Source organism: Gymnodraco acuticeps, unplaced genomic scaffold, assembly GCF_902827175.1.
Source record: "Gymnodraco acuticeps unplaced genomic scaffold, fGymAcu1.1, whole genome shotgun sequence".
Taxonomy (NCBI): domain Eukaryota; kingdom Metazoa; phylum Chordata; class Actinopteri; order Perciformes; family Bathydraconidae; genus Gymnodraco; species Gymnodraco acuticeps.
This window is the reverse complement of record NW_022989931.1, coordinates 935,772-950,848: the sequence shown is the minus strand read 5'-3', so window position 1 is coordinate 950,848 and position 15,077 is coordinate 935,772.

Here is a 15,077-nt window from a genome sequence, read left to right as displayed (position 1 = left end):
GCAAAATAAACTGGTCAGACTACTGCTTGACCTTTCATCTAGAACCCACCTCACCTCTGCCCACTTTGACAACCTAGGATGGCTTAGAGTAGACGACAGAGTACTGCTACTTGCAATGGGCCTGGTCTACAAGATCCACTACACCTCTATGGTACCCATGTACATGTCAAAATTCTTCCCAAAGGTCAAGGAATACCATGATCATAACACCAGAGGGAGCTCCACAAATCATGTGAAACCCAGATTTGGCACAAAAAAGGGGGAATACACGTTTCGCAATTATGCCACATCAAGGTGGAACGCTCTTCCCACAACTGTAAAGGAAAGTAAAACTATACTTACCTTCAAAACCTCTCTTAAAGAGCACCTTCGGGGGAGAGCATTGCAAAACTGGCCCCGGTAATGGTACTGTACAAATCTCAACCTGTCGTACAATGGACAGCTTCCCCCCCATATATGTATATACTCGCATTTTAGACTCTGTTACTAACTGTATATCTGTAGACTTGGTATGTCTTAAATGTCCGGTTAGGATGTATTAGAACGAAATCTAAAATGAAAATTGTAAATAAGCAATCTGTATGTAAAAAACCACCTGTATGTAAATTGTAAATAAGCCATCTGCATGTCAAATATGTCTTATATGTCTTAAATGATATGATGAATTGGAAATGGGGGACCCTGATGTAAACAAAACGAAAGTCTTTCTCTGGTCTGCATCCCCTTAACAATTGTATGTTTTGAGCTGTACTGTACTGTACCCAATATACAAGCTGTTAATAAACTTTTCAATCAATCAATCAATCAATAAGGTTATAACTTCACAATTAACTACGTCTGAAAGCAGAAGTCTAAGGTAAACAATTGCAAGTCTCTTCAGTGAGAATGTCACAAAATGATTTAAAAAGAAAAGCCAAATTCTGGAAAAAAAAGTCAAAATAAAAAAAAAGAAATTAAGTTTTGGAAAAAAAAAGTCAGATTCTGAGAAAAAATGAATATTTTGAAGAAAAAAAGTCAAATTCTGAGAAAAATTTCAAATTTGAGATTCATGTAATTTATGGGAAACGTGCTTCTGTAAATCGGCATGTAACCGTATAATAAACATATTATATTCTTTGAAAGCTCTTGTGGGCCACATAACATGAAGTCACAGGCCGGATTTGGCCCCCGGGCCTTGGGTTTGACACCCCTGCCCTAAACTTAACCCTAACCCTTTTATTTTAAATAGTATAACGTTTTTTTGCCGTCCGCGAGGAAAAGAAATGGGGCTCAGAACCTCAGAATACTGAAATCTGTATTTTTAAAAATCTTTTTTTCCTTCTAATTTGTTATTATTTGGTGCAGGCACGAAACATACTACCAATATAAATGCATTGCTTCTAAAATCGTTCTGTGTCCGAATACTGAAATCAGTCTTTTTTTAAATCTCTTTTTCCTTCTAATTTGTTATTATTTACATTGCTTTTAAAATCGTTCTGTGTAACACGAAAAAAATGGGGAAATCGTGTTGGTGAACACGAATCAATAGATTAATTTCGTGACTATAATATACGAAATGCCGTGAGGCTGTGTTGCAGAGTAGGGACAATTTGGTAGAAAACAGAATTCAGATTAGTGTGAAGTCTAGCGCCACGAGTTTATGTTGCTGGAAAATACATTAAACTCACATATTCTAGTCAGGCATCCTCCACTTTAGCACCGTGTGATATGTTCCTGTAGTTTTCTTTCTGGATGTGTAGCCTGTGTCAGATACTAGCTTAGTTTTGGGCTCACCTCTGCGTAGCCGCTGTAAAACGCTGGTCTGTACACAGACAGTCACTCTGAATAATAGGCCTGCAAGCCATAAATGTCAGCCCTTTAAATCACACACAATCCAGCGCTGTGTCCCAGAGAGAGAATGCTTCATCACCGCTTAAACTACAGCCGCCCATTTATTATGTGTATGTTTATAAATCACTAAGGAGACCTCACATTCCTGAAGCCTGTACAAAAAAAGAGAGGAAGATTAGAGGAAGAGGAAGAACAGGAAAGGGGGACTGAAGTGAAGATGTGTGGGGAGAGAAGAGAGGTCAGAATGAGGAGCTACAATGTTTTATATTCTCACTATGAGATAATGATATAAAGAGCTTATATATATTGTAAGAAAGGTTAATATAGTATATTTTAATATTGTCTGCTTATCTGTATTATTGTGTTGCATTGTTGGAGAGGGCCTGTGACCTAAGATTTTCAACGACATAATTTCTCTGTAGCTATGTTAGTTTGACAATAAAGAACCTTGAACCTTGAAAGGGGCCCTATTATGCAGATTTTCAGGTTCATATTTGTATTTTGTTCCTATACTGGGACCTGTCTCCATGCTTTAATGCTCAAAAAGCTCTTTATTGTTCTCATACTGCCTGCGCTGCAGAACCTCTTTTCACCCTCTGTCTGAAACCAGAGCCAAGCCTGCTCTGATTGGTTAGCTGGCCGGCTCTGGTGGGATTGGTCAACTGCTTAGTGATGTCCCACTCTATAGCCTATCACGTGAAATGTTTAGAAGTGTTACTTAGTGATGTCACTATGTCGCAGAAGTAAACAATCAAGCCGTTTCTGGCAAGGGGGAAATGGAGAGATACTCCATCTGCTGGGAACTTTGGGATTGTAGCCCTTTGCAAACCATTTACATGCACACACACACAACTATAAATCACACTACAGGAAAGGGAAACCCCCCCCAAGAAACATATTAACACCCAATTCAAATCAGTGAGAAAATATAGCCTTCAGCCCTGAGATCAAAAATAGATAAGGAGGCTCGATCCTTCTGTTACATAACGTTGCATACAATACGATTTAACTTCATTGCTGTTTAAACAAAACGCATGCAGGCCTTGATTCATCATATTAAGATTGTATAGAGACGTTAAGGTGCACAGTGGTATGAAGTTTAATTTTTTACAGTCACATCTGAGCCAAAAACCCCAGTCAGGCCGTGTATGAGTCATGAACACTCCCGTTAGAAGTCTATATAGTCTAAGTGAAAGACATAACACATATTTTACTGTGTAACCTCTAACCGTAGACGTACACAGAGTACACTCCTTCAGCTGTGATATCACACAGGTGTCTGCACAGCGTCAAGCTACACCACCTTTCTCCTCTTTTGTTATGGACAGTTAATATTAACACTCGGCTGACAGTGGATTCCCCAGCGTCTGCCAGAAACGTCCGTCCACAGGCAAAACATATCGCTTCTGCTGAAGATCAGTCAAAATAACCCAATCAGGTCTTTCATCCTGTTCCTTTTACAGCCGCGGCTTCGCAGATTTACGAGTTACAGGGAGATGTACAGTTATCCAATATATGTATATACATGCTTTTTATGAAGCAGAGTGCTTTTGCTCTCTCCTTAGCCCCTCATAAAAGATGGCACATTCCTACATTTTACTCAGTCAGGAGTCCCTTTATGTTTGGCTTGAGGGTTTGGAGGAAGGCCGACTCTTTTCTTTGTTCCTGTCCAACCTGTCTGACATCTGTGTCTTAGGAAGACCAAAACATCTTAATGTACTATATGTACAATGATGTTTGTTCTATCTTGTTTGTGTCGCATACACATTCATTAATTCAAAATACTGCTGTGCTTCACAAGCTACCTACTCTTTTTGGAGTTTGTGCGACTATTACATATGTTGTTGATGTCACACAGTTTCTTTAGGACTTTTCGTGAGACAATAGGTTAAAATAATAATATTTGAGCTCATGTAAGAAGATTATGAAATGTGTGGACCACACAGAACATTATTTAGTGGATAATTAATGTCAAAAAAAGGCCAATTTATATTAAAAAAAACGAATCAATTAAAATTATGATTTATGTTAGTCAAGAAAACTGTATATATTCATGATGTGTTATCAATGTTTGTTTTTTATAATCTAAGATATTGATGTAGGGGCTTCTTACAACTGCAAATACATTTGATTTCTGATTTTGAATATTGTTATGTTGTTAAGTCAGTCAAGTCGCTTCAGCTGATTCAAAATGCTGCAGCTCGTGTACTAACCAGAGTTAGGAAAAGGGACCACATTACTCCTGTTCTGGCTGCCTTACACTGGCTCCCTATAGAACACAGGATAGAATTTAAAATTCTTCTTCTCGCCTACAAAGCCCTTAATGGGCAGGCGCCATCTTACCTTAAAGAACTCATTATACCCTACTGTCCTACTAGGGCATTGCGTTCCAAGAATGCAGGGTTGTTGGTTGTTCCTAGAGTCTCTAAAAGTACAATGGGAGCCAGAGCCTTTTCTTATCAAGCTCCACATTTGTGGAATCAGCTTATGTTTGTGTTCGGGCAACAGACACCCTATCTGTTTTTTAGAGTGCGCTTAAGACCTTCCTTTTTGATAAAGCTTATAGTTAGGGCTGATTAGATCCAGCCCCTAGTTTTGCTGATATAGGCTTAGTTTGTCGGGGGACATCTTACTTCTTCCTTCTCTCTGTCTATACCTGTGTACTCTCATGTTCCGATTAACCCAGCTTCCCCAAATGTCTTTCTTTTTGGTGTCTGTATACGCCGGGATCCGGAGTCATGGATGATCCTGCGCTCCTCTGTCCTGGATCGCGAGCCCTGGATCTTGAGTCGTGGCTGTGGTCCTGGATCATAGGTCCTGGATGGATATCCTCGTGGATTCATCTTCCTATTATACACACATGCATTTCCAAACATTTGGACTACCTATGTTGCAAATGTATTATCTTTTCAATTTACACACGGCATATATTGCACGTCTGTCCGTCCTGGGAGAGGGATCCCTCCTCTGTTGCTCTCCCTGAGGTTTCTCCCATTTTTTACTTTAAACTGTGGGTTTTCTCCGGAAGTTTTTCCTTGTACGATGTGAGGGTCTAAGGACAGAGGGTGTCGTATTGTCATACTGATATTTTGTACAAACTGTAAAGTCCACTGAGACAAATGTAACATTTGTGATATTGGGCTATATAAATAAACATTGATTGATTGATTATGTTGAAAAAAAGTAATATAATTTTTTTTAAATACTCTTAGACGAATTCTCCAGGGACAGAAATGATCCAGTATTGCATTTTAAAAACACTGATTGCCAGAGAATGCCTTAAACTTTTATGGCCACCTTTAACAGTATTGTATTCAAACTCCCTCCTTCACACACACACACACACACTCTGGCCCACTTCTCTTTTCCCTCAGGTGCTGTGGGGAGTTTGACAGCAGAGACCGAGGAAACCACATCTCATCAGCTGAGGATCCAGAGCGCTGCACTGCGACACACTTCTGCTCTGACCCCCTCAGATACCTGATTCAGGTTTAGAAAGTTTATTTTTGTCTTGAAATTGTGGCTATGATCCTTGAACTCCTCACCACTGGGTGCTTGGTAGGTTGCCAATCTAGGAGTTTCCCCACAAGATTTAAAGGAGCCTCTGGAGAAATTACAATACATTATTTTAAATACAGCCATGAATCCTCTAGCTCAATATCGACCCATATTGAGTTTTTAGGATGATGTTTTGTGAGTATTTATTTCCCTCAAATATATTGATGTTGACATAGGAAGATACATTGAATGACTTTACTTAAAAGGTGAAAAAAGGCATTTAACAGCCACTTGTATTACGGCAGCAATACATTTTATTTAACAAACAATCAGAAGGTGGAGGGTTGATGTTGAGAGAGAGGAAGCATAATTTATGCAGCATAAATACACTTTACATGTTCTTCTGTTTTACTGAAAACTAGGAATGTTATGCTATTTAGTTATGTATTGCATGCTATGTTTGTTCCTAAACTTGGTTATTTAGGAATTACATCTTCTCCACACACTCCTTTTGGAGATGTTGTTATGATTTGCAAGTAAATATGTCTCATTAAAACCCCCCTTCTGCATCAAAAGTTAATTCTGGAGCTGCTTTATGTCAGGTTGCACTTTTTGACCGTTGCCCTCAGTGTTGCTGTGCCGCTGCTCGTCTACGAACATGTCAATAGAAACCCTTGCCTGCTCTTAATTGAGACATATCTGTATCGAGCAGCCAAATCTACAAGTCACTCATTGAATATGAAAAATGGAGAATGGGAGGGAGAAGGGAGGGTGGGAGAGAGATCAATGATATGGATCTGCATGTGCAGACTGAGCCTCCATCCTGTGTGTGTGTGTGTGTGTGTGTGTGTGTGTGTGTGTGTGTGTGTGTGTGTGTGTGGTGTGTGTGTGTGTGTGTGTGTGTGTGTGTGTGTGTGTGTGTGTGTGTGTGTGTGTGTGTGTGTGTGTGTGTGTGTGTGTGTGTGTGTGTGTGTGTGTGTGTGTGTGTGTGTGTGTGTGTGTGTGTGTGTGTGTGTGTGTGTGTGTGTGTGTGTTGGGGGTGCTGCAGCATTATTGGACATCTGAATGAGTAATGATGCCGTCCCAGACTCTTCAATTACCACCAGCGCTCGTTTATTAAAGAGGGGCTGGAGAGATGGAGGAAGGAGGATGGTGGCTCTGGTGCACGGGAAACGAAGGATGCATAGATAGAGGAAATACAAACGCAGGAAATTCTACATTATACCATTTTATTAAAAGTGTATTATATCCACACTTAAAATTATATTGTATTTTCAACACATAAACATTGGGTGTTATTTAAGTGCAACATAGTGTTTCTTTAAAACAATTGAAAAGATGTTGATTAACTGCATGTGCTAATGTTGTTGAGGAAAGGCTAACAGCTAGCTATTGGCCCCAATGCACCTGATTGATTTTGAGTTTGGATCATTTTAGCTTGTTAGCTAACAGCTATCCATCAATGCCTTGTCAAATCTGATTAGCCCAGAAGCTAACGGATCAAGAATGAACATTTATTAGCACTTTTAGTTGCAAGCAATCTCATGTGAAGATCAACAATGGAGGCTTTGTTAAATTAGCCTCCTGGCTAGTGAGGCAGACAGTTATATTGAGGTTTACTGAGCTGATTTAGGGAGGGAAGATGACCAGAAGACAAGATAGAGGACATCGAAGGAAGCACAATTTAATGCTTGGCTGATAAAGATATTGATAAATGACTTTGTACAGCCCTGTTGTGTTCTCCAAGTGAAGGAGAAAGTCAAAAGACGGGGTTATATCGCCAAAATAAATGAAAAAAAATAAGGCCAGGTTGGAAGATTGGTGATAGATACAATTGAACTTAGGCCCCATTTACACGGGAACGCAAACGAAAATGAACCGAATTCGATATAAAAAAGACTTCCGTTCACACACAATCGGCTCAATAAACGTGTCCGTTCACACGAGACCGCTCGACCCGCTGGATACGCTGTAGTAAATATTCCGGGCCTGTAAGTGGCGCTGTACTTCCGCCACAAAATACCCCAAAAGCAGCGAAGAAGACACCCGAGCATGGTTGCCATGGTTGCCTGGTTGCCCTTCTGTATATTCTCCGCGGTGGATTTGGCAACATGTAGTTCATATAGTTCTCCATGTCCACTTGGTGCTGATGGTTGTGGTAGAGGAGCTGTAGCAGACTGACCATGCTACAGCAGTGAGCAGCAGAGGTGGTGAGAGATCCGCAGATCTACCCACCTTGGGACTCGCTATCGTTTGAGGGATCCGTTTCCGCGGTTCGTTTCCGCGGTTAGTTTCCGTGGTTCCGTTACGGCCTCGTGTGAACGAACGGGCTATAGGAAAGAAAAAATTAGCAGATACAACCCAATCTGTATCCATGTAAACGGGGCCTTAAACACCGGAGATGTTGGATGCAGCTGCTTCATTTCCACTACCCTAATTTTCCTTTTTGGTTCAAGGATTTCTCACCTTTTTGTCAAAAGATAATCACCCAAAACGATCAAACTCCAACCGCCCTCATGTTTCTGGATAGCGAACTACAGAGGGAAATTCTCCCACTCCCACACACACACTCATCTCCTGCTCCTTCTTTTCCATGTTGCCTTCTCTTTCCCACTTCTCACCTCCTCTCTTTTCTCACCCTGTCTGTCTGCATGTCTGAAATGCTAAGAAAACACTGTGGCTATGTTGGCTATGCTGAGAATCAGTCAGCAGCTGCTTGGTGATCAATGGGAAGGAAAACAAATCGTGGCCAAAGGAATTTGGGTTTTGAACTTTCCACACTGTGTTCATAACTCAGAAACCGTGCCAGGGAGGGAAACCAGCCTTTGACAAAGGATAGTTGATATGGATGGTTGTGTGTGTGTGTGTGTGTGTGTGTGTGTGTGTGTGTGTGTGTGTGTGTGTGTGTGTGTGTGTGTGTGTGTGTGTGTGTGTGTGTGTGTGTGTGTGTGTGTGTGTGTGTGTGTGTGTGTGTGTGTGTGTGTGTGTGTGTGTGTGTGTGTGTGTGTGTGGGTGTGTGTGTGTGTGTGTGTGTGTGTGTGTGTATATATACATGCATCATCCATACAGTATATGCATATGAGAGCATGCAATATATGTGATTTTGTGTCTGTATTCAATGTCTGTGTGTATTTTCGTCATCAATCTAACTGTTGCAATGTTATTCTTTCTCAACCCTACCCAATATAGAAACATGGGTCTATTTTCTGGATACTATTTAGTGAGTGTTTGCATATTTGTATCTCAGAGACAAAGACGAAAACAGGGCCTCAATTGCCCTTGTCCGTGTGGATCACATCCTGCCCCCAAGATCACCCCCCTCCACGCTCACATGAGTAATCATACAGTAGTGCTCCCACTCTGTTATGTATACACACATTCATGGATTGGCAAGACGTGCTTGACTCATGACTCAAACCCAGACGCTCGCCATGCCACAGTGTTGGTGTAGTGGTGCCACGGCACTCGGAGCGTCCTCTCTGTCCTCGCCGTGTCACGAACCGAAACAGAGGGAATATTGTTCATCTGGCTTGGGAAAGACCAGAGTTCAAGGACATTAATAGCTATAATGTGCAATATCCCTCCTCCTTCTTCCAATCCACATCCTACTCATTCAACTTTTAGGAAATTTGGGTTTTGTAAAGGGGGATATTTTATCTGGGAAAGTACCATTGACAAAACTTGACTGTACAGCTGAATAGAGACGGTTAACAACTAAAGCATCAACGTTTAATGGTTTGTGTTTCTGCAACTTTTCTACTTGGAAATGAATAACTCAAATCTTAAAAATGTTATGCCTACAGTAATATAAATAAAACAAAATATAAAGGAATAATACACTTCCAAACTATTTGGATATCAATTACTCAAACTGTGTTACTTTTAATGTGTTAAGAGAACATGTTTTCCTCACCATGTTGAAGAAATATATTTAAAAAACCGATATAAGTTTTATTGAAATGAAGTTAGGGGTGAGTCACTTCACCTACACATGATAATTGTGTAGGTGAAGTATAAGGTATGTCTTCTTCTCTGTAAAAAGAAACCAATAGTACATCCAAACAAACACTTCCTGGTTCGGTATCTTTGTGTTGATGCAGGACAGGTATGCATGTTCAAGTGAGAAATTAAGAAAGAAGAGATATAATAATAATAATATTAATACATGACATTTATATAGTGCTTTTCCTGATGCTCAAAGCGCTTAAATACATATTATATGCGGTAATACCTTCTCTAAATTCAACACACAAGGTTTGTCTCTGATCATAAAACAAATATTTAACCCCTCCCCTCTCTAGTGTGGTGGGTGTGCTACTATGTGCCGGCGTCACATCCTCCATGCCTCAGAGGAGCGTGAGATGATTAGCCTGAGCTCGTCTCGTGCGCTAATTGACAAACCCAGCAACACCTTCGCTATTGTCTAATTAGTCTTAACAAGATAATGATTAAAGTGACCGAATCAGGGCTTTGATAAGAAAAACATGTCCAAAGATTGTTACTCACTGCATATATATATATATATATATATATATATATATACAGTGGGGCAAAAAAGTATTTAGTCAGCCACCAATTGTGCAAGTTCTCCCACTTAAAAAGATGAGAGGCCTGTAATTTTCATCCTAGGTATACCTCAACTATGAGAGACAGAATGGGGGGAAATAATCCAGGAAATCACATTGTCTGATTTTTAAAGAATTTATTTGCAAATTATGGTGGAATATAAGTATTTGGTCAATAACAAAAGTTCATCTCAATACTTTGCTATATACCCTTTGTTGGCAATGACAGAGGTCAAACGTTTTCTGTAAGTCTTCACAAGGTTTTCACACACTGTTGCTGGTATTTTGGCCCATTCCTCCATGCAGTGATGTTTTGGGGCTGTCGCTGGGCAACACGGACTTTCAACTCCCTCCAAAGATTTTCTATGGGGTTGAGATCTGGAGACTGGCTAGGCCACTCCAGGAGTTTGAAATGCTTCTTACGAAGCCACTCCTTCATTGCCCGGGCGGTGTGTTTGGGATCATTGTCATGCTGAAAGACCCAGCCACGTTTCATCTTCAATGCCCTTGCTGATGGAAGGAGGTTGTCACTCAAAATCTCACGATACATGGCCCCATTCATTCTTTCCTTTACACGGATCAGTCGTCCTGGTCCCTTTGCAGAAAAACAGCCCCAAAGCATGATGTTTCCACCCCCATGTTTCACAGTAGGTATGGTGTTCTTTGGATGCAACTCAGCATTCTTTCTCCTCCAAACACGTCTAGTTGAGTTTTTACCAAAAAGTTCTATTTTGGTTTCATCTGACCATATGACATTCTCCCAATCCTCTTCTGGATCATCTAAATGCTCTCTAGCAAACTTCAGACGGGCCTGGATATGTACTGGCTTAAGCAGGGGGACACGTCTGGCACTGCAGGATTTGAGTCCCTGGCGGCGTAGTGTGTTACTGATGGTAGCCTTTGTTACTTTGGTCCCAGCTCTCTGCAGGTCATTGACTCGGTCCCCCCGTGTGGTTCTGGGATTTTTGCTCACCGTTCTTGTGATCATTTTGACCCCACGGGGTGAGATCTTGCGTGGAGCCCCAGATCGAGAGAGATTATCAGTGGTCTTGTATGTCTTCCATTTTCTAATAATTGCTCCCACAGTTGATTTCTTCACACCAAGCTGCTTACCTATTGCAGATTCAGTCTTCCCAGCCTGGTGCAGGTCTACAATTTTGTTTCTGTTGTCCTTTGACAGCTCTTTGGTTTTGGCCATAGTGGAGTTTGGAGTGTGACTGTTTGAGGTTGTGGACAGGTGTCTTTTATACTGATAACGAGTTCAAACAGGTGCCATTAATACAGTTAACAAGTGGAGGACAGAGGAGGCTCTTAAAGGTGGGGTAGGTAATTTTGGAGAAACCAGCTCGAGTGCGCTAGAATTTGAAAATACACAGCCGGAGAAAATCTGCCACTTCCTTACAGAGACCCTCCTCCAACACACACGAACGCGCACATGACCAATGAGGGCACGAGATAAGTTTGTGCACAGATGGAAGGCTGACAGGCAGGTAGGCCATCCCGTTACTTTAGCCGGGCCGGCTCAGATGATTGGTCGTGCTTTTTACAGCGCTACGGCTTCAACAGATGACTTTTTTTATTGATTTTTTGTCAAAGCACTTCAGATATTCATTGCTATCGGGATGTTAAGAGCATTCCATGGAATATAACAAAAAGTGTATCTCGAGCCGGTTTCTCAAACTTACTACCCCACCTTTAAAGAAGAAGTTACAGGTCTGTGAGAGCCAGAAATCTTGTTTGTTTGTAGGTGACCAAATACTTATTTTACCGAGGAATTTACCAATTAATTCATTAAAAATCCTACAATGTGATTTCCTGGATTCTTTCCCCCCATTCTGTCTCTCATAGTTGAAGTGTACCTAGGATGAAAATTACAGGCCTCTCTCATCTTTTTAAGAGGGAGAACTTGCACAATTGGTGGCTGACTACCAAGGATAGAGGGTGTCGTTTTTCTCATACTGATATTCTGAACAATCTGTGTTGTTGTATTTGCTGTAAAGTGTCTCTACTGTAGGCTATTTTTATTATATGTACAGCACTTTGGCTCGACCAAAAATCGTTTATAAATGTGCTATATAAATAAAACTTGATTTGATTTGACTAAATACTTTTTTGCTCCACTGTATATATGAAGCAAATAAATAACTTTGTTGTGTTTTTAGTCGGTATTTACGCACATGTAAATTAATGAAATGAGGGCCTCAATCAATCATTACAACTTTATTTGTATTGCATGTTTCACAATGTCACTCACATTTGACTGAAAACCTAATAAGACAGCAGAGAAATAAGTAATTAGAGGCCAAGAGACCAAGATACGAGTCATGTGAAAATGATAAATACATTAAAATAAATTAAAAGTATAGAGAAATTAAAAAAGATCTAAACACAGTAAAATAAAACTGTTGCAATGTAATCAGACAGGAGATTGAACAATATAAGTTCATACATTATAACACTCAATCCAACGCACATGTACTATGTCAACTTTTTTCCAAGCTTCAGTCTTCAATTAATGCAAAACACAACATTATGTCATTCATGAGAACACACAAAGACAGATATTCTCTGTTTCAGAGATTAGGCTAATGTGTACAAATGCATGTATCTACATGCCTTTTAGCCCTGAACTGCCACATATAAAGACATAGACCAGAGGCCACAATTTATTTAGGGGTGTCACAAACATGAATTATAAATCAGCATCCTCCTTCACCTCCGTCTTCAGGCTTTCACCCCCCCCCTTCTTCCTTTCTTTTTATGTAAAACACATTGTGAAAGGTCAGTGGAGAGAGGCAGCAGAGAAAAGGCGAGAGCATGAGAGAGTCGGGTGTGGGTTTTCGTGTGTATGTGTGTGTGTGTGTGTTTATATATGCGTGCATGTGTGCCCATGATTATGAGTGTAATTCCTCGGTGTGTGTGTTTCAGCGGGGGTGAAGCAGTGTCTCCTCTGCACGCTGTGCTCATTGAGAAGTGGTGTCTTGTGCCTGGAGGGCGAGGGTGGGGGGGTAGCGAGAGGGCAGGCGGGCGACCAGGCACCAAAGAAAGAGGTCACATCCATATTCATCGCATTGGACATGCACATGTAAACCACTTTTAATATGCCGTGACAGGGGAAAGTTGTGGTGAGGCGGAAGGAGATAGAGGGAGAGGGAGAGACGGTGACAAATGTTGAAGGAACTGTGGTGAGAAACGTCCACATGTGAGTATCATTGACTGACTTCCTGGTGAACGACCTGTAAAATACAATCATCAGAGAGAGGCTTTCCACCTGTTCTTACTTGTTAAAGAAGAGAGAAGAAGTGAACCTCAAAACATTTCCATTTAATTACCGGAGGATCCAAAACTCACAAACAATCACTATATTTATATTTACTTTTCTGGAGTAGTGGGGTTAACATGCTGCAGAGTCATTCAGAAAAAAGTTGATGAAAGGAAGAGTCAATAAGTATTTTTCCATAGTTAGTAAACCTGCTGGGAGTCTCAGGAAGCCAAACCAAATTAAAAACCTAGTTTGGCTTTAAGCTTTGACGATGTTTTGATATAAGGGACAACACAAGTTGTTTTGTAAACTTCTTACACGACCATTGATCGTTGACCATATGATTATTGCACTGTATATGTTTCCATTGTAAAATAAAGTTGTTATCATCAGACTCTATGATACATGCAACATATAATTCAAACTAACAGAAAACCTGAAAGAAAGGATACAATAAAATAAATAATTGGGCTAAACTTTTATCAGTTCTAAAAGTCAACATGATTGTTTTTAAATGAAACCATGAATGAAGTTCAATGTTTTCAATTATCAAAGAAAATACCTGTTTGAGATTTCTACCACTCAGGATTAAGCACAGTTATTATAGAATACTCTATCTACAGTATATCCAGCTAATTCAAACCAGCGTTCAACCGGTATGGAAAGACCGGGGCACAAAACGCTTGTTATAATAGGACACTTTGAGGTCATGGAGGGCATATCATCTTCACATCATAACGGGGGGCCCAGGTAGCTAGTTATGACAATGTGGCATTATATGGCAGCGTTTGAAGTCGTCCAGTGACAGCCTCTCAGTGTAACCGCCTGTCATAGCGGCCGCTTTGAAGTCAGCAGTGATGAAATAGAAAACAAAAAGGAGGAAAAGAAAAACACAATCCAGTCAAATAAGGAGGTCATGGTGCTTTGGTTTCTGTGAGTGTGGCGTATGAGGGAACGCTGCACATCTATCGAGGGATGGCGGTTTGGAGAGAATCGGGTGAATAGGATATTTTTGCGGGACACTTAACCTCCTGATGGCCCTTTTGACAATGGCACCACTTACCATCTCAGTGTCATGAAGCGCTGTGTTCATTCCTTACCTGTACATCGGACCATCCCTCGGGTGGGAAGGGGTCATGGTTTGGGGTCGGACTCAAGGGATGGGGTTTTCTGGTAACTCTACTCCCGACTTTTCAGACAACACCAGGGTCCCCTGGGCATCTCCACCCTGTATTGGCTTTAATTCCAACAAAGGTTTAGTGGCGACGGGAGCTTCCCTAAGCGGACAAATTATGCTATCGGTTTCCGTGCGCTTGCAGGGGAAAGAGAACGTCTGGCTTCCTCGAAACTGAAAAATAAGTTCTCCATCTGGAAATGTGTTTGGAGTCAATCAAATCAGACATGACCTGAATTTCTGAGCAGATTTGTTCTCTCGTGGCTTTTTAAATGACCTATTGTGTTTAATGGAAGGTAGTCAGTTGTATCCAGGCACATCATACGCAACCTCCTGCGTTGTTTTTGGGGGGATCAGTAAGACAGGTTTATCTTGTCCAGCAGAGCAGTGTGCAGTGAATCTTTCGGGGCTTTAACCTCACGCTTGCCTTGAACAGTGGGGAATCCTCCTCAATCACTGTAAAGAGGTCCTCTCAGCCCCACTCATATTTTAACCACCAGCCCCACGCCATGGGGCGCTGTGTAACGGCCCGTCAGTGGCTGTAACATAAGCGCCAAAATAGCTTTTTGATGATGTACCTAGTGTTGTTTTAAGAGCCCCCGTCTGTCCTGCCCAGCCCCTACCCCCACAAAATATGATTTAATCATTTTTCTCACTTACTCTTCTCAGCATGGAAGTACAAAGAAAGAAAGAGAAGGAAAGTGAGAGGGAGGCAGAGCAAAAGCATTCCTAAGTGGTGAAGAAGGGC